A 19,566-nucleotide genomic window follows, 5' to 3' on the forward strand; every position below is an offset into this window, starting at 1 on the left:
TTCTATGCTAATGCATGGATCACCAAGAACCATGATCAAAGTAAGAACCCGGATCCAAAGAACTATGTTACAATGGTTCGGGGGAAATACTTGGATTTTAGTCCGGAAAATGTGAGGTTGGCGTTTAACTTGCCCATGATGCAAGGAGATGAACGCCCCTACACTAGAAGGGTCAACTTTGATCAAAGGTTGGACCAAGTCTTTATGGACATATGCGTGGAAGGAGCTCAATGGAAGATTGACTCCAAAGGCAAGCCGGTTCAACTAAGAAGATTGGACCTCAAGCCTGTGGCTAGAGGATGGTTGGAGTTTATTCAATGCTCAATCATTTCCACTAGCAACCGGTCTGAAGTTACTATAGACCGAGCCATCATGATTCATAGCATCATGATTGGAGAAGAGGTGGAAGTTCATGAGATTATACCTCAAGAACTCTACAAGGTGGCTGACAAGTCCTCCACCATGGCAAGGTTAGCCTTTCCTCACCTCATTTGCCACCTATGCAATTCGGCTGGGATTGACATAGAGGGAGATATCCTCATCAAAGAGGACAAGCCCATCACTAAGAAAAAGATGGAGCAAGTAAGAGAGCCCACTCATGGAGCTCAAGAGGCGTATGAAGCTCATCACCATGAGATCCCAGAGATGCCTCAAATGCACTTTCCTCCACAAAACTATTGGGAGCAAATCAACACCTCCCTAGGAGAATTGAGTTCCAATATGGGACAACTAAGGGTGGAACATCAAGAGCACTCCATCATGCTTCATGAAATAAGAGAAGATCAAAAAGCAATGAGGGAGGAGCAACAAAGACAAGGAAGAGACATAGAAGAGCTCAAGGACATCATTGGTTCCTCAAGAAGGAAACGCCACCATCACTAAGGTGGATTCATTCCTTGCTCTTATTTCTTCTGTTTTTCGTTTTCTATGTTGTGTGCTTATCTGTGTTTGTGTCTTCATTACATGATCATTAGTAGTTAGTAACTTTGTCTTAAAGTTATGAATGTCCTATGAATCCATCACCTCTCTTAAAATAAAAACTGTTTTAATTCAAAAGAACAAGAAGTACATGAGTTTCGAATTTATCCTTGAACTTAGCTTAATTATATTAATGTGGTGACAATGCTTCTTGTTTTCTGAATGTATGCTTGAACAGTGCATATGTCTTTTGAAGTTGTTGTTTAAGAATGTTAAATATGTTGGCTCTTGAAAGAATGATGACTAGGAGACATGTTATTTGATAATCTGAAAAATCATAAAAATGATTCTTGAAGCAAGAAAAAGCAGCAAAGAACAAAGCTTGCAGGCGAAAAAAAAATAGGCGAAAAAAAAATAGAAAGAAAAAGCAAGCAGAAAAAGCCAAAAGCTCTTAAAACCAAGAGGCAAGAGCAAAAAGCCAATAACCCTTAAAACCAAAAGGCAAGGGAAAATAAAAAGGATCCCAAGGCTTTGAGCATCAGTGGATAGGAGGGCCTAAAGGAATAAAATCCTGGTCTAAGCGGCTAAACCAAGCTGTCCCTAACCATGTGCTTGTGGCGTGAAGGTGTCAAGTGTAAACTTGAGACTGAGCGGTTAAAGTCAAGGTCCAAAGCAAAAAAGAGTGTGCTTAAGAACCCTGGACACCTCTAATTGGGGACTTTAGCAAAGCTGAGTCACAATCTGAAAAGGTTCACCCAATTATGTGTCTGTGGCATTTATGTATCTGGTGGTAATACTGGAAAACAAAGTGCTTAGGGCTACGGCCAAGACTCATAAAATAGCTGTGTTCAAGAATCATCATACTGAACTAGGAGAATCAATAACACTATCTAAACTCTGAGTTCCTATAGATGCCAATCATTCTGAACCTCAATGGATAAAGTGAGATGCCAAAACTATTCAAGAGGCAAAAAGCTATAAGTCCCGCTCATTTGATTGAAGCTCTGTTTCATTGATAGTTTGGAATTTATAGTATATTCTCTTCTTTTTATCCTATTTGATTTTCAGTTGCTTGGGGACAAGCAACAATTTAAGTTTGGTGTTGTGATGAGCGGATAATTTATACGCTTTTTGACATTGTTTTTAGAATGTTTTTAGTAGGATCTAGTTACTTTTAGGGATGTTTTCATTAGTTTTTATGTTAAATTCACATTTCTGGACTTTACTATGAGTTTGTGTGTTTTTCTACGATTTCAGGTATTTTCTGGCTGAAATTGAGGGACTTGAGCAAAAATCAGATTCAGAGGTTGAAGAAGGACTGCTGATGCTGTTGGATTCTGACCTCCCTGCACTCAAAGTAGATTTTCTGGAGCTAAAGAACTCGAAATGGCGCGCTTCCAATTGCGTTGAAAAGTAGACATCCAGGGCTTTCCAGAAATATATAATAGTCCATACTTTGGCCAAGAATAGACGACGCAAACTGGCGTTCAACGCCAGCTCTCTGCCCAATTCTGGCGTCCAGCGCCAAAATAGGATCCAAAACCAGAGTTGAACGCCCAAATTGGCACAAATACTGGCGTTCAACTCCAAGAAGGACTTCTACACGTGCAACACTCAAGCTCAGCCCAAGCACACACCAAGTGGGCCCCGGAAGTGGATTTATGCATCAATTACTTATTTCTGTAAACCCTAGTGACTAGTTTATTATAAATAGGACCTTTTACTATTGTATTAGACATCTTTGGTCTCAGTTTTAATCTATTGTTCATCTTAGGAGACTATTGATCACGTTTTAGGGGACTGGCCATCTCGGCCATGCCTGGACCTTCACTTATGTATTTTTAATGGTAGAGTTTCTACACTCCATAGATTAAGGTGTGGAGCTATGCTGTTCCTCAAAGATTAATGCAAAGTACTACTGTTTTCTATTCAATTCATCTTATTTCGCTTCTAAGATATCCATTCATACCCAAGAACATGATGAAGGTGATGATTATGTGATGCTCATCATCATTATCCCTTATGAACGCGTGCCTGACAAACACTTCCGTTCTACATGCAACAAGCTAGAATGAATATCTCTTAGATCTCTTAATCAGAATCTTCGTGGCGTAAGCTAGAATGATGGCGGCATTCAAGAGAATCCGGAAAGTCTAAACCTTGTCTGTGGTATTCCGAGTAGGATTCAATGATTAAATGACTGTGACGAGCTTCAAACTCACGAGTGCTGGGCGTTAGTGACAAACTCAAAAGGAGGGTGAATCCTATTCCTGCATGATCGAGAACCGACAGATGATTAGCCGTGCTGTGACAGAGCATGTGAGCATTCTTTTCACTGAGAGGAGGGGATTTAGCCATTGACAACGGTGATGCCCTTGCATAAAGCCAGCCATAGAAAGGAGTAAGACTGATTGGATGAAGATAGCAGGAAAGCAGAAGTTCAGAGGAACAAAAAGCATCTCCATTCGCTTATCTGAAATTCCTACCAATGATTTACATAAGTACCTCTATCCCTATTCTATTATTTATTATTCGAAAACATCATTATCAATTTATATCTACCTAACTGAGATTTGCAAGGTGACCATAGCTTGCTTCATACCGACAATCTCCGTGGGATTCGACCCTTACTCACGTAAGGTATTACTTGGACGACCCAGTGCACTTGCTGGTTAGTTGTATCGAAGTTGTGAACCATGGTATTGGCACCATGTTCTTGGCGCCATTGCCAGGGAAAGAAAGAGCCATGAATTTTACATAATCAAAGTGTAATCACGATTGCGCGTACTAAGTTGCTCACGTTGCCAGGGATTATTTGAGCCTGGACATCACAATTTCGTGCACCATTAGTCCTTCAATCCTCGTGGGATAAACCCTCACTCACCTGAGGTATTACTTGGTACGACCCGGTGCACTTGCCGGTTAGTTTGTGGGTTATAAATACCGCACCAAGTTTTTGGCGCCGTTGCCGGGGATTGATAGTGATTAACAACTATCAGTTGTTTGATTGCTTAGATTAGGCGTTTTAGTTTTAATTTTATTTAAATTTTGCTTATTATTTTCGAAAAAAAATTTCTTTTTAAATAAATAGCACTAATATTTTTCCTTAATTTCTGAAATTAAGTTTGGTGTCACCTAGTTAATTTTATTTTAATTTTCTTGTTTATTTTTCCTGTTAATTTTCGAAAATTTCTGTCTAATTTTAGTTATCATTTTCGAAATTTATTTATTTATTTCATTTAGTATTCTATTTCATTATTTTACACAGGATACCTCACTGGGACTTCTCTGCACTCTGACGTAGAGAATCCCATCTTTTCTTGTCTTCTGTTTGTGTATGCACAGGAACAGAGACAAAGAACATCTCTTAAACTTTGATCCTGAACCTGAAAGAACTCTTAGGCGGCGTTTGCAACAAGCAAGACTTTGCAAAGCTGCAGAATCCACTATGGATAACAATAATGCTGTTAATGCCAATGTGGCAAATCCGAATGGAGATGATCAACAAAGGAGAGTGCTTGGCTCTTACTCTGCTCCTACTGCAGATCTTTATGGAAAAAGTATTGTGATGCCTCCTATAGCTGCGAACAACTTTGAGTTGAAGCCACAATTGGTCACCTTGGTGCAACAAAACTGCCAGTATCATGGTCTTCCCCACGAAGACCCAAATCAGTTTATTTCTAATTTTCTGTAGATTTGTGATACTGTGAAGACAAATGGAGTGAACCCAGAGGTGTACAAACTCATGATCTTCCCGTTTGCTCTGAGGGATGGAGCAAAGCTATGGCTAGATTCCCAACCTAAGTAGAGTTTGAATACTTGGGACAAGGTTGTTACTGAGTTTCTTACTAAATTTTTCCCACCAAAGAAGCTGACTAAGCTTAGGGTGGAAGTTCAGACCTTCAAGCAGAGGGATGGTGAAACTCTTTATAAAGCTTGGGAAAGGTACAAGCTACTGATTAGGCAATGCCCTCCAGACATGTTCTCTAAATGGACCCAACTAGATATCTTTTATGAAGGCTTAGGTGAAATGTCCAAGATGTGCTTAGATAATTCTGCAGGTGGTTCATTGCACAAGAAGAAGACACCGGAGGAGACTATTGAACTGATTGAATTGGTTGCAAGCAACCAATATTTATACTCATCTAACAAGAATCCTGTGAACTTTGAGACTCATCAGAAGAAGGGTGTTGTGGAAGTAGAAGCTCTTAATGCTCTTCTTGCTCAGAACAAGCTTATGTCTCAAAAAATAAGTCTACTTACTCAACAGATGGGTGGCATGCAAGTCTCAGCTATCAACACCCAAAACCCATCTCAAGAGACCTCTTATGACATGACAGGTAACTTTGTGCAAAATGATAATTATGACTATGCTCAATGTTCTTCTGAACAGGTCAATTACATGGGGAGTGGTCCTAGAAATCCTAACAATGATCCATATTCTAAGACATACAATCAGGGGTGGAGAAATCACCCAAATTTTGGGTGGAGGGACTAACCTCAGAGACCTCAGAATTTCAACAATAATTCTCAGGGCGGCTTCCAACAGAACAATCACAATAACTGCCAATTTCAGTCTCAACAGCAACAACCACCTCAGCAGGCAAACTCTAAATCCTAAGAAGATTTTAATTGGGAGATGATGAGGAGTTTTATGCAGGAAACCATAGCCTCCATTAGAAACGTAGAGGTGTAAATGGGCCAACTGAGCAAGCAAATACCTGAGAGGTCTGCAAGTACATTTCCAGGTGATACAGTGGTGAACCCAAGAGAAGATTGCAAGGCCATTCAATTGAGAAGTGGAAAAATAGCTGGCTCTGAGACAAGGGCCAATGAAGAGCTAGTTGAAAAGAAAGCTCCAGAAGAGAAGAAGAAAGAAGTGGAGAACGCCCCTCCAAAGCGTGCAGACAACTCGTTCCCTGACTCTCTTGACAAGTATCCTACATTGCCAAAGGCTCCTGAATACAAGCCAAAAATGCCATATCCTCAGAGACTTCAGAAGGCTTCCAAAGAAAAGCAGTTCTCTAAATTTGTAGATGTCTTCAAGAAGCTACAGATCAACATTCCTTTTGCAGAGGCTCTTGAGCAAATGCCCCTGTATGGTAAATTTATGAAAGAATTGCTAGAGGAATTGGAAGGAGCAAGAAACCATGGTGTTAACCAAGGAATGTAGTGCTATTATTCAACATAAACTTCCTGAGAAATGCAAGATCCAGGGAGCTTTGTGATTCTTTGCACCATTGAAGATGTCACCATTTAGAGAGCTTTATGTGATCTTGGAGCTAGCATCAATCTCATGCCACTTTCAGTGATGAAAAAGCTTCAAATTGAGGAGGTAAAACCCACTCGTATTTCTCTTCAACTTGCTGATCTTTCTATTAAATTACCTGTGGGTGTTGTTGAGGATTTACTTGTGAAAGTAGGACCCTTTATTTTTCTTGCTGATTTTGTTATATTAGACATGGAAGAGGATGTAAAATCCTCTATTATTCTTGGTAGACCCTTTTTAGCTACAGGTAGAGCTCTGATTGATGTGCAAAAGGGTGAATTAATCCTGAGAGTCAATGAAGAGCAGATGGTCCTTAATGTTTTTGAAGCCCTCAAGCACCCTAATGATTCTGAAGGGTGTATGAGAATTGATGTTGTTGAGCCGCTTGTTCAAGAAATATTGGAAGCTGAGGTACTTGATGACATTCTGGATCCTATCTCTGAATATGAGTTAGTGGAAGTTGATGATTCACCACCCCAGAAGGCTATGGTTTACACGCCTAAGGCAGAGGAAGAAGCCCCCAAGCTTGAGCTCAAACCTTTACCTCCTTCTCTGAAATATGTGTTATTGGGTGAATATGATTCCTATCCAGTGATTATTAGCTCTTCCCTGAAGCCTGAAGAGGAAGAGGCGCTTATTTCAGTGCTTAGGAGCCGTAAAACAGCTCTTGGGTAGACCATTAGTGACTTAAAGGGGATTAGTCCAACTAAGTGCATGCACAAGATCCTCCTTGAAGATGATGCCAAACCAGTTGTACAACCACAAAGGAGACTCAATCCAACTATAAAAGAGGTGGTCCAAAAAGAGGTAATGAAACTATGGGAAGCGGGTATTATTTACCCTATTTCTGACAGTCCTTGGGTAAGTCCTGTGCAGGTAGTTCCGAAGAAAGGAGGGATGACAGTGATCAAGAATAAAGAGAATGAGCTTATTCCTACAAAAACAATCACAGGATGGAGAATGTGTATAGACTACAGGAGGCTCAACACAGCTACAAGGAAGGATCATTTTCCCCTGCCTTTCATTGATCAGATGCTTGAGAGGTTAGCTGCTGGTGCACGAATTGTAAATCACACTTTTCACAACTCGTACCACTAACCAACAAGTGCACTGGGTCATCCAAGTAATACCTTACGTGAGTAAGGGTCGATCCCACGGAGATTGTCGGCTTGAAGCAAGCTATGGTTATTTTGTAATTCGTAGTCAGGAGATCAATGATAAGAGTGATTATATTTATGAAGAGTAAAAAGCATAAATTAAATAGTACTTGTTATGCAGTAATAGAGAACAGATTGAGGTTTTAGAGATGCTCTGTCTTCTGAATCTCTGCTTTCCTACTGTCTTCTTCTTCACGCACGCAGGTCTCCTTCCATGGCAAGCTGTATGTTGGTGGATCACCGTTGTCAATGGCTACCATCCGTCCTTTCAGTGAAAATGGTCCAAATGCGCTGTCACCGCATGGCTAATCATCTGTCGGTTCTCACTCCTGTTTGAATAGGATCCATTGATCCTTTTGCGTCTGTCACTACGCCCAACACTTGTGAGTTTGAAGCTCGTCACAGTCATCCCCTCCCAGATCCTACTCGGAATACCACAGACAAGGTTTAGACTTTCCGGATCTCAGAAATGGCCGCCAATAATCCTAGCCTATACCACGAAGACTCTGATCATGAACTAAGAGACTAAGAGATACACACTCAATCTAAGGTAGAATGGAAGTGGTTGTCAGGCACGCGTTCATAGGTTGAAAATGATGATGAGTGTCACGGATCATCACATTCATCACGATTAAGTACAAGCGAGTATCTTAGAATAGAAATAAGCGTGATTGAATAGAAACCAGAAGTAATTGCATTAATTCATCGAGACACAACAGAGCTCCTCACCCCCAATTATGGAGTTTAGAGACTCATGCCGTAGAGATACAATGTAAAATGTGAAAATGTCATGAGGTACAAGATAAGTCTCTAAAAGTTGTTTAAATACTAAACTAGTAACCTAGGTTTTCAGAAAATGAGTAAATTATGATAGATAGTGCAGAAATCCACTTCCAGGGCCCACTTGGTGTGTGCTGGGGCTGAGACTTGAGCTTTACACGTGCCTAGACTATTTCTGGAGTTAAACGCGAGGTTGTAACCTGTTTTGGGCGTTTAACTCCAACTTGTAACCTGTTTCTGGCGTCTAACACCAGAATAGGGCAGAGAACTGGCGTTGAACGCCAGTTTGTGTCATCTAAACTCGGGAAAGGTATGAACTATTATATATTTCTAGAAAGCCCTAGATGTCTACTTTCCAACACAATTGAGAGCGTGCTATTTGGACTCCTGTAACTCCAGAAAATCCACTTTGAGTGCAGGGAGGTTAGAATCCAACAGCATCTGCAGTCCTTTTTAAGCCTCTGAATCAGATTTTTGCTCAGGTCCCTCAATTTCAGCCAGAAAATACCTGAAATCATAGAAAAATACACAAACTCATAGTAAAGTCCAGAAATGTGATTTTTATTTAAAAACTAATAAAAATATACTAAAAACTAATCAAATCATACTAAAAACTATGTAAAAACAATGCCAAAAAGCGTATAAATTATCCGTTCATCACAACACCAAACTTAAATTATTGCTTGTCCCCAAGCAACTAAAAAAAAAGTAGGATAAAAAGAATAAAATATACAATGAATTCCAAAAACATCTATGAAGATCAGTCTTAATTAGATGAGCGGGGCTATTAGCTTTTTGCTTCTCAACAGTTTTGGCATCTCACTTTATCCTTTGAAGTTCAGAATGATTGGCATCTATAGGAACTCAGAATTCAGATAGTGTTATTGATTCTCCTAGTTCAGTATGTTGATTCTTGAACACAGTTACTTTATGAGTCTTGGCCGTGACCCTAAGCATTTTGTTTTCCAGTATTACCACCGGATACATAAATGCCACAGACACATAACTGGGTGAACCTTTTCAGATTGTGACGAAGTTTTGCTAAAGTCCCCAGTTAGAGGTGTCCAGAGCTCTTAAGCACACTCTTTTTTCTTTGGACCACGACTTTAATCGCTCAGTCTCAAGCTTATCACTTGACACCTTCACGCCACAAGCACATGGTTAGGGACAGCTTGGTTTAGCCGCTTAGGCCAAGATTTTATTCCTTTGGGCCCTCCTATCCACGGATGCTTAAAGCCTTGGATCCTTTTTATTACCCTTGCCTTTTGGTTTAAAGGGTTACCGGCTTTTTGCTCTTGCCTTTTGGTTTAAAGAGCTCTTGGCTTTTTCTGCTTGCTTTTTCTTTCTCTTTCTCTTTTTTTTTCGCCATTTTTCTTTTCTATTTTTTCGCAAGCTTTTGTATTCACTGCTTTTTCTTGCTTCAAGAATCAATTTTATGATTTTTTAGATTATCAACAATATTTCTCCTTTTCATCATTCTTTCAAGAGCCAACATATTTAACATTCATAAACAACAATATCAAAAGACATATGCACTGTTCAAGCATTCATTTAGAAAACAAAAAGTATTGCCACCACATCAAAATAATTAAACTATTTTAAAATTTGAAATTCATGTACTTCTTTTTCTTTTTCAGAAAACATTTTTCATTTAAGAAAGGTGATGGATTCATAGGAAATTTATATCTTTAAGACATAGACACTAGACACTAATGATCATGTAATAAAGACACAAACATAGATAAAACATAAAGCATATAAATCGAAAAAACAAAAAAAAAAACAAATAGACAAGGAGATTAAGGAACGGGTCCACCTTAGTGAGGGTGGCATCTTCTTCCTCTTGAAGAACCAATGGTGCTCTTGAGCTCCTCTGTGTCTCTTCTTTGCCTTTGTTGCTCCTCCCTCATAGCTCTTTGATCTTCTTTAATCTCATGGAAGGTGCCATATGGTTATGGAAAATTAAAAAGCGGGGCTTTTTCCACACCAAACTTAAAATGTTTGCTCGTCCTCGAGCAAAAGAAGAAAGAAAGGAGGAGATGGAGATGTGTGGTGGGTTCGGCCAAGGGAGGGTGATAGTGTGTATGAGGGGTTTATGATGGATGGATGCGAGTGGTGAAGAGAGTATGGAGAAGAGTGTTATGGAAAGGTGTGAAGAGGAGAGAAGAAGAGGTGGGGTTCCTGTGGGGTCCACAGATCTTGAGGGGTCAAGGACTTAGCATTCCTGCTCCATTGAGGCATGCAAAACGCCCTTAGAGTTCAATCCTGGCGTTTAACGCCAGACTGCTGCTTATTTCTGGCGTTAAACGCCACCTTTTCCCCCCTTTCTTGGCATTGAACGCCAACTTGGTGCTTGTTTCTGGCGTTTAATGCCAGCTTGATGCTTCTTTCTGGCGTTAAACGCCAGTCTGATGCTTCTTACTGGCATTTAAATGCCAGTAATCTCTTCCTCCAGAGTGAGCTATTTTTAATGCTGTTTTTGACTTTGCTTTGATTTTTGTGACTCCACATGATCATCATCCTAAAGAAAACATAAAATAAAAAAAAGGAAAACAGAAAATTAACATAGATAAGTAAAAATTGGGTTGCCTCCCAATAAGCGCTTCTTTATTGTCTTTAGCTGGACTTTGCTGAGCTTTTAATCTAGTCTCAGCTTTGAGCATTCTTGCTCAAGATTGCCTTCAAGATAATGCTTGACTCTCTGTCCATTAACAATGAACTTCTTATTAGAATCAATGTCTTGAAGCTCCACATAGCCATATGGTGACACACTTGTAATCACATATGGTCCCCTCCACCGGGATTTCAGTTTCTCGGGGAATAATCTGAGCCTAGAGTTAAACAGCAGAACCTTCTGTCCTGGTTCAAAGACTCTAGATGACAGCTTTTTGTCATGCCACCTTTTTGCTTTCTCTTTGTAAAGCTTGGCATTTTCGAAAGCAGTGAGTCTGAATTCCTCTAGCTCATTTAGCTGGAGCAATCTTTTTTCTCCAGCTAATTTGGCATCAAAGTTTAGGAATCTGGTTGCCCAGTAGGCCTTATGCTCCAGTTCCACGGGCAGATGACAGGCTTTACCATACACAAGCTGGTATGGAGAGGTCCCTATAGGAGTCTTGAATGCTGTTCTGTATGCCCACAGAGCGTCATCCAAGCTTCTTGCCCAATTCTTTCTACGGGTAATTACAGTCCGTTCCAGGATTCTTTTTAGTTCTCTATTAGAGACTTCAGCTTGCCCATTTGTCTGTGGATGATATGGAGTTTCCACCTTGTGGCTAATTCCATATCGGAGCATAGCAGAGTAGAGCTGTTTATTGCAGAAGTGAGTGCCCCCATCACTGATTAGTACTCTAGGGACACCAAACCTGCTAAAGATATGTTTCTGGAGGAACTTCAGCACTGTCTTAGTATCATTAGTGGGTGTTGTAATTATCTCTACCCATTTAGATACATAGTCTACTGCCACCAGAATATATGTGTTTGAGTATGATGGTGGGAAAGGCCCCATGAAGCCAATACCCCATACATCAAACAACTCAATCTCCAAGATTCCCTGTTGAGGCATGGTGTAACCATGAGGCAGATTACCAGCCCTCTAGCAACTGTCACAGTTACAAACTCTCAGGAATCTCTATAGAGGGTAGGCCAGTAGAAGCCACATTGGAGGACCTTGGTGGCTGTTCGCTCACCTCCGAAATGGCCTCCATATTGTGACCCATGGCAATGCCATAAGATCTTCTGTGCTTCTTCTCTAGGCACACACCTACGGATTATTCCGTCTGCACATCTCTTAAAGAGATAGGGTTCATCCCACAAGTAGTACTTTGCATCAGTAATTAATTTTTTCTTTTGTTGCCTGCTGTACTCCTTGGGTATAAATCTTGCAGCTTTATAGTTTGTAATGTCTGCAAACAATGGTGTTTCCTAAATGGCAAACAGTTGCTCATCCAGAAAGGTTTCAGAGATCTCAATAGAGGGAAATGACGTCCCTTCTACTGGCTCTATTCGGGACAGATGATCAGCCACTTGGTTCTCTGTCCCTTTTCTGTCTCTTATTTCTATATCAAACTCTTGCAGAAGTAACACCCATCTTATGAGCCTGGGTTTTGAATCCTGCTTTGTGAGTAGATATTTAAAAGCAGCATGGTCAGTGTACACAATCACTCTTGATCCTACTAAGTATGATCTAAACTTGTCAATGGCATAAACCACTGCAAGCAATTCTTTTTCTGTGGTTGTGTAATTTTTCTGGGCATCATTTAAAACACGGCTAGCATAATAAATGACATGCAGAAGCTTGTTATGCCTCTGTCCCAGTACTGCACCAATGGCATGATCACTAGCATCACACATTAGTTCAAATAGTAATGTCCAGTCTGGTACAGAAATAACTGGTGCTGTGACCAGCTTAGCTTTTAGAGTTTCAAACGCCTGCAGACACTCTATGTCAAACACAAATGGCGTGTCAGCAGCTAGCAAATTGCTCAGAGATTTTACAATTTTTGAAAAATCCTTTATAAACCTCCTATAGAATCCTGCATGCCCCAGAAAGCTTCTGATTGCCTTAACATTGGCAGGTGGTGGTAATTTTTCAATTACTTCCACTTTAGCTTGATCCACCTCTATTATCTTGTTTGAAATTTTATGCCCAAGGACAATTCCTTCAGTCACCATAAAGTGACATTTTTTCCAGTTTAAAACTAGGTTAGTCTCTTGGCATCTTTTCAGAACAAGTGCTAAATGGTCAAGGCAGGAGCTGAATGAATCTCCAAATACTGAAAAGTCATCCATGAAGACTTCCAGAAATTTCTCTACCATATCAGAGAAGATAGAGAGCATGCATCTCTGAAAGGTTGCAGGTGCATTACACAGCCCAAATGGCATCCTTCTGTAGGCAAATACTCCAGATGGGCATGCGAATGCTGTTTTTTCTTGATCCTGGGGATCTACTGCAATTTGGTTGTAGCCTGAATAGCCATCTAAAAAGCAGTAATAATCATGATCTGCTAGTCTTTCTAGCATCTGGTCTATGAATGGTAAAGGAAAATGATCCTTTCTGGTGGCTGTATTGAGCCTTCTGTAGTCAATACACATGCGCCACCCTGTAACTGTTCTTGTAGGAACCAGTTCATTTTTTTCATTATGAACCACTGTCATGCCTCCCTTTTTGGGGACAACTTGGACAGGGCTCACCCAGGGACTATCAGAAATAGGATAAATAATCCCAGCCTCCAGTAACTTGGTGACCTCTTTCTGCACCACTTCCTTCATGGCTGGATTTAGCCGCCTTTGTGGTTGAACCACTGGCTTAGCATCATCCTCCAATAGGATCTTGTGCATGCATCTTGCTGGGCTGATGCCCTTAAGATCACTTATGGACCACCCAAGAGCTGTCTTGTGTGTCCTTAGCACTTGAAGTAGCGCTTCCTCTTCCAGGGGATTTAAAGCAGAGCTTATGATCACCGGAAAAGTGTCACCTCCCAGAAATGCATATTTTAGGGATGGTGGTAATGGTTTGAGCTCAGGTTTAGGAGATTTTTCCTCTTTCTGAGGAAGTTTCAGAGGCTCTTTCAATTCCTCTGATTCCTCCAGATCAGGTTGAACATCTTTAAAGATGTCTTCCAGCTTTGATTCGAGACTCTCAGCCATGTTGATCTCCTCTACCAAAGAGTCAATAAGATCAACTTTCATGTAGTCTTTTGGTGTGTCTGGATGCTGCATGGCTTTGATAGCATTTAACTTAAACTTATCCTCATTGACTCTCAGGGTTACTTCCCCCTTTTGGACATCAATGAGAGTTCGTCCAGTTGCTAGGAAAGGTCTTCCTAGAATGAGAGTAGCACTCTTGTGCTCCTCCATTTCCAGCACTACAAAGCCAGTGGGGAAGGCGAATGGCCCAACCCTGACAATCATGTCTTCAATCACGCCTGATGGGTATTTAATGGAGCCATCAGCAAGTTGGAGACATATCCGGGTTGGTTTGACTTCTTCAGTTAAACCAAGCTTTCTGATAGTGGATGCAGGTATTAGGTCGATGCTTGCCCCAAGATCACATAAAGCTGTCTTGGTGCAATTACCCTCTAATATACATGGTATCATAAAGCTCCCAGGATCTTTAAGCTTTTCTGGGAAGCTTTTCAGAATGATTGCACTGTATTCTTCAGTGAGGAGAACTCTTTCAGTTTCTCTCCAATCCTTTTTATGACTCAAGATCTCTTTCATGAACTTGGCATAAGAGGGTATTTGCTCAAGTGCCTCTGCAAACGGAATCTTTATTTCAAGAGTCCTGAGATAGTCTGCAAAGCGGACAAATTGCTTATCCTGCTCCTCTTTGCGGAGTTTTTGAGGATAAGGCATCTTGGCTTTGTATTCCTCAACCTTGGTTGCTGCAGGTTTATTTCCTATAGAGGTGGTTGGAGAAGCCTTTTTAGAGGGGTTGTTATCAGCACTTGTGTGTGTCTGATCCTTCACTGGCGTTTGAATGCCAGGGTTAGAAGCTTGATTAGCGTTGGACGCCAACTTCTTACCTATTTCTGAGCTTCCATTGGGCATTTGACGCCAGCTCCTTGCCTGTTTCTGGCGTTTGAATGCCAGAACTGCGCGTGAGTTGGGCGTTTAACGCCAGCTTTGCATCCTTTTCTGGCGTTTGAACGCCAGAGTTATTTCTCTCTGGGCTCTTACTATCCTTAGAGGGATTTTGGATAATATTCTACTCATCCTCTGTCAGTTGTTCTTTTCTTGGCTTTCTGATGCTCTGAAGTGAGGTATTTAATATTTTTCCACTTCTTAATTGAACTACCTGGCACTCTTCTATTATCTGCTTTGATAATTGCTGTTTTTTCTGATTCAATTGTGCTTCCATATTTTTATTAGCATTTTTAGTGTCTTGTAGCATCTCCTTGAATTTTGCTAACTGCCTTGTTATAGAAGATAGTTGCTGATTGAGTTCAGCAACTTGTTCCTGAGGACTAAAGTCAGTTGATACTGCCTTAGCTTCTTCTTTCATAGAGGACTCATTACCTATGTACAGATGCTGATTTCTAGCAACTATATCAATAAGCTCTTGACCCTCTTCAATAGTCTTTCTCATGTGTATAGATCCACCAGCTGAGTGGTCTAGAGATATCTGAGCTTTTTCTGTAAGCCCATAGTAGAAGATGTCTAATTGCACCCACTCTGGAAACATTTCAGAGGGGCATTTCCTTAGCATCCCTCTGTACCTCTCCCAGGCGTTATAAAGGGATTCATCATCCTCTTGTTTAAAGCCTTGGATGTCCAGCCTTAGCTGTGTCATCCTTTTTGGAGGGAAATATTGATTCAGGAATTTGTCTGATAACTGTTTCCATGTCCTTATGCTTGCTATGGGTTGGTTATTTAACCACCTCTTAGCTTGATCTTTTACAGCAAACGGAAACAGTAATAGCCTGTATACGTCCTGATCTACCTCCTTGTCACGCACTGTGTCAGAAATTTGCAAGAACTGCGCCAGAAACTCAGTAGGTTCTTCCTGTGGAAGACCGGAATACTAGCAATTTTGCTGCACCATGACAATGAGCTAAGGATTTAGCTCAAAACTGCTTGCTTTGATGGGAGGTATACAGATGCCACTCCCATATACAACAGTAGTGGGGTTAGCATATGACCCCAGAGTCCTTCTGGACTGTTCATTCCCACTTAGGTCCATGATGGAGAAAGGGAGATGATGCGAATTGCAAATAAAATATTTTTTTTTTGAAAACCAAAATTAAAATAAAATAAAATAAAATAAAATAAAAATTGACTATAATTTCAAAAATTAGAAGAAAAAGAAATAAAAGAAAATTGAAAGCCAAATTAATTAATTAAAAAGATTTGAAAAAAATGTGGGTGAGGATTTTCGAAAATATGAAGGGAGAGAAATTGGTTAAGAACGAAGTTTTGAAAAAGATATGTCTTAAAATTAAAGATACTTGTAAGAAAATAAAATAAAATAAAATAAAAAAAAGAAAAGATATGAAAAAGATTTGATTTTAAGATTTGAGATTAGAAAAGATAAGATAAGCTAGGTAAGAGAAGATAAGAAATTTAAATTAAAAAGTTTTGAAATTTTAAATTTTGAATTTTGAATTTTTTGAAAAGTCAACAATATAAGATAAGTATTTGAAAAAGATTTAAATTTTGAAAATATTTTATTTTTAAATTTGAAAATTAAATTTTGAAATTTGAAATTTGAATTTTGAATTTTGAAATTTGAATTTTAAAATTTGAATTTTGAATTTTGGAAGTTGAAATTTGAAATTTGAAATAAGATAAGATAAGTTTTTGAAAAAGATATGATTTTTTTTAAAAAATATTTGAATTTCGAAATTTTTTTTAAAACTAAGATAAGATAAAGTAGAAATTTTAAAATAAAAAATCTGAAATTCTTTTGTAAATTTCGAGAATTACTTAAAATAAAGAGAAAAGATATTTTTTTGAATTTAATGAGGAAAGAGAAAAACAATAAAATGACACAAAAATTAAAATTTTTAGATCTAATGCTCCTTATTTTCGAAAATTTGGAGGAAAAACACCAAGGAACACCAAACATAAAAATTTTAAGATCAAAACACAAGCAAGACTCAAGAACACCTTGAAGATTCACAAGAACACGAAGAACAAAAATTCAAAGACTCAAAGGACTCAAGAACATAAAAAAGAACACCAAACTTAAAATTTTTAGAAAACCAAAAATAAATTTTTGAAAATTAAATAAAAACTAACAAGGAAACACCAAACTTAAAACTTGAAACAAGATTTAATCAAAGAAAAAATATTTTTGAAAAGATTTTAGAAAGAAAGACTCAAAGGAGCAACTACAAAAAAGGAATTATTAGATGTTGTGTATGCTGTTGATAAGTTTAGGTCCTATTTACTTGGTTCTAAGGTTATTGTTTATACTGATCATGCTGCTTTGAAGTACCTTCTAACCAAACAGGATTCTAAACCAAGATTAATCAGATGGGTGTTGCTCCTTCAGGAGTTTGATATTGAGATAAAAGACAAGAAAGGGTCAGAAAATCAAGTAGCTGACCATCTCTCCAGAATTGAGCTTGAAGCAGGAGTACAACCACCCACAGCTGTGATTGAGACATTTTCGGATGAGCAATTATTCCTCATTCAGTAGGCTCCATGGTTTGCAGACATTGCAAATTATAAGGCCATGGATTTTATTCCAAGGGAGTACAGTAGGCAACAAGTGAAAAAGCTATTGACTGATGCAAAGTACTACATTTGGGAGGAACCATACCTTTTAAAAGGTGTTCAGATGGCATCATCCGAAGATGTGTCCCAGATAAAGAAACACAGCAGATTCTTTGGCACTGTCATGGTTCTGATTATGGAGGCCACTTTGGTGGTGAAAGGACAGCTACAAAGGTCCTTCAGAGCGGGTTTTACTGGCCGACTCTCTTTAGAGATTCAAGAGAATTTGTGAAGCACTGTGATAGATGTGCAAAGGCCACGAATCTCCCTACCAACCATGAAATGCCACAGCAGGGGATTCTTGAGGTTGAGTTGTTTGATGTGTGGGGTATTGATTTTATGTGACCTTTTTCACCCTCACATTCAAACAACTACATTCTAGTGGCAGTTGATTATGTGTCCAAGTGGGTGGAAGCGGTGGCTCTACCCACCAATGATGCCAAGGTGGTAATGAGTGATGAACGGACTTTTGTGTGGTTTAGAATTCACAAATGAATTCTCGTTGCAAGTATAGTTTCTAAACCAACAATAATCCTTTCATACAAAAATTTGTTTGTCACAAGTACAAACCCCTAAAATCTATAAACCAAAGTATTTAAACCTTGGGTCGTTCTCCCTAGGAATTACAATAAAATGTCTTGTTATTGGTTATGAGTTATATTTGGGGTTGTTGATAAGAGGCATGAAAAGTAAATGGAAATGAAATTAAACTAACAACTAAAGAGGTATTGGCAAGGTTTGGTGGTCAAGGATCTCTATCCTAATCACTAACCACAACATGAGAATTAGCAAGGACCAACCCCACTAAGTTAACCTCTAACTAATAGTGGAGGAAAGTCAAGTGAGCTATATCAATCCAAGTCCATAAGTCCTAGTTCTCCACCAATTGAATTAGTGAGATCTAGAGTTAATGGCTCCCAATCGTCAATCACTTGTACATTAGTAACTCAAGAGTTTCTAAGTTACCTTCCCAAGCTAAGAGCACTAAAATCTACTCTAAAATCCTTCCAAACATTTTATCAAACACTTGGAAGGCATAAAAGAAAATCTAGTAAATTGATAATAAGAATAGAATCTAGCAACAATTGAATGTAGGAAATTGACAACAATAATCAAAGAAAACAAGATCTGCATGAATTACCTCAAATTGCATTAAAAGAAAATAGAATGAACAAGAGTAGATCTACAAACAAAATAGAAGAAAGTAATAACAACAATGGAAGAATAATGAATGTAACAACAAGGAATTAAGAAGAAGAAGTAGAAGAGAGCATGAATTAAAACCTAGATCTAAGAACTAAACCTAATCCTAATCCTAATTCTAGAGAGAAGTGAGAGCTTCTCTCTCTAAAACTAAAACTAAAACTAGCCTAATGTGTCTTATGATAGATCATCCCCTCTCCCTTCAATCCTTGGTCCTTTTGAGTATTTTGGCGCCAAAGTTGGCTTGAATTGGGCCCCATAGGCCTTGAGAATTCACTGGCCACGTTTTTATTAAAAAATTATATATCAGCACCGACGCGTACGTGCACAGCACGCGTACGCGTCCATGGGTGAGTTCACAAGGTGCGCGTAAGCGTCTGGTGCGCGCGCCCATCCATGGCCGAGTTCAACTTTTTGGCTTTTCATGATCTTCTCCACTTGCATGCTTCCTTCCTTGCTCCCTTGATTCATTCCTAGCCTTTTTTTCAACCTGAGATTACTAACAAACACATCAAGGCATCTTATGGAATCAAGGAGAAGTTAAAGTTATCTAATCAAAGACCAAAAAGCATGCTTTTTACACTTATGTACAAATAAGGGAGAGATCACAAAATCATGCTAAATCATTGGCTAAATGTGAGAAAAGGTTAGCAAAATACTCTAAATCTAACACAAGATAAACCCTGAAAACGGGGTTTATCAACCTCCCCACACTTAAACCTTAGCATGTCCTCATGCTAAATTAAAAAGGAAACAAGGGGTATGATCTTTATTTAATGAAACTAAATTACATGAATCCTATCTAAATGCAACTACCTAGGGTGAATGCAAATGCTTGGTCAAAGTAATTCAACTTCCAAGAGAATATATATGAGCATAAGAGCTAGAGTAATAGGGATCAAGTCCAAACCACAATTGCATTGAATTATCAAAAGAATTTCAAACTTGCAAGAATATAGATAATAGGGGTAAACACATGTAATTGAGCTATTGAACCCTCACCGGATGTGTTTTCACTCT

At 39.1% G+C, this 19,566-nt stretch overlaps 1 pseudogene; it reads left to right on the forward strand.

Annotated features, from left to right (window-relative positions):
- Positions 1 to 4,366: 4,366 nt before the first annotated feature.
- On the forward strand, positions 4,367 to 5,416 carry LOC148581342 (uncharacterized; annotated as a pseudogene).
- Positions 5,417 to 19,566: the final 14,150 nt, after the last annotated feature.

Source organism: Arachis ipaensis, chromosome B10, assembly GCF_059453495.1.
Source record: "Arachis ipaensis isolate K30076 ecotype BB chromosome B10, ASM5945349v1, whole genome shotgun sequence".
Lineage (NCBI taxonomy): Eukaryota > Viridiplantae > Streptophyta > Magnoliopsida > Fabales > Fabaceae > Arachis > Arachis ipaensis.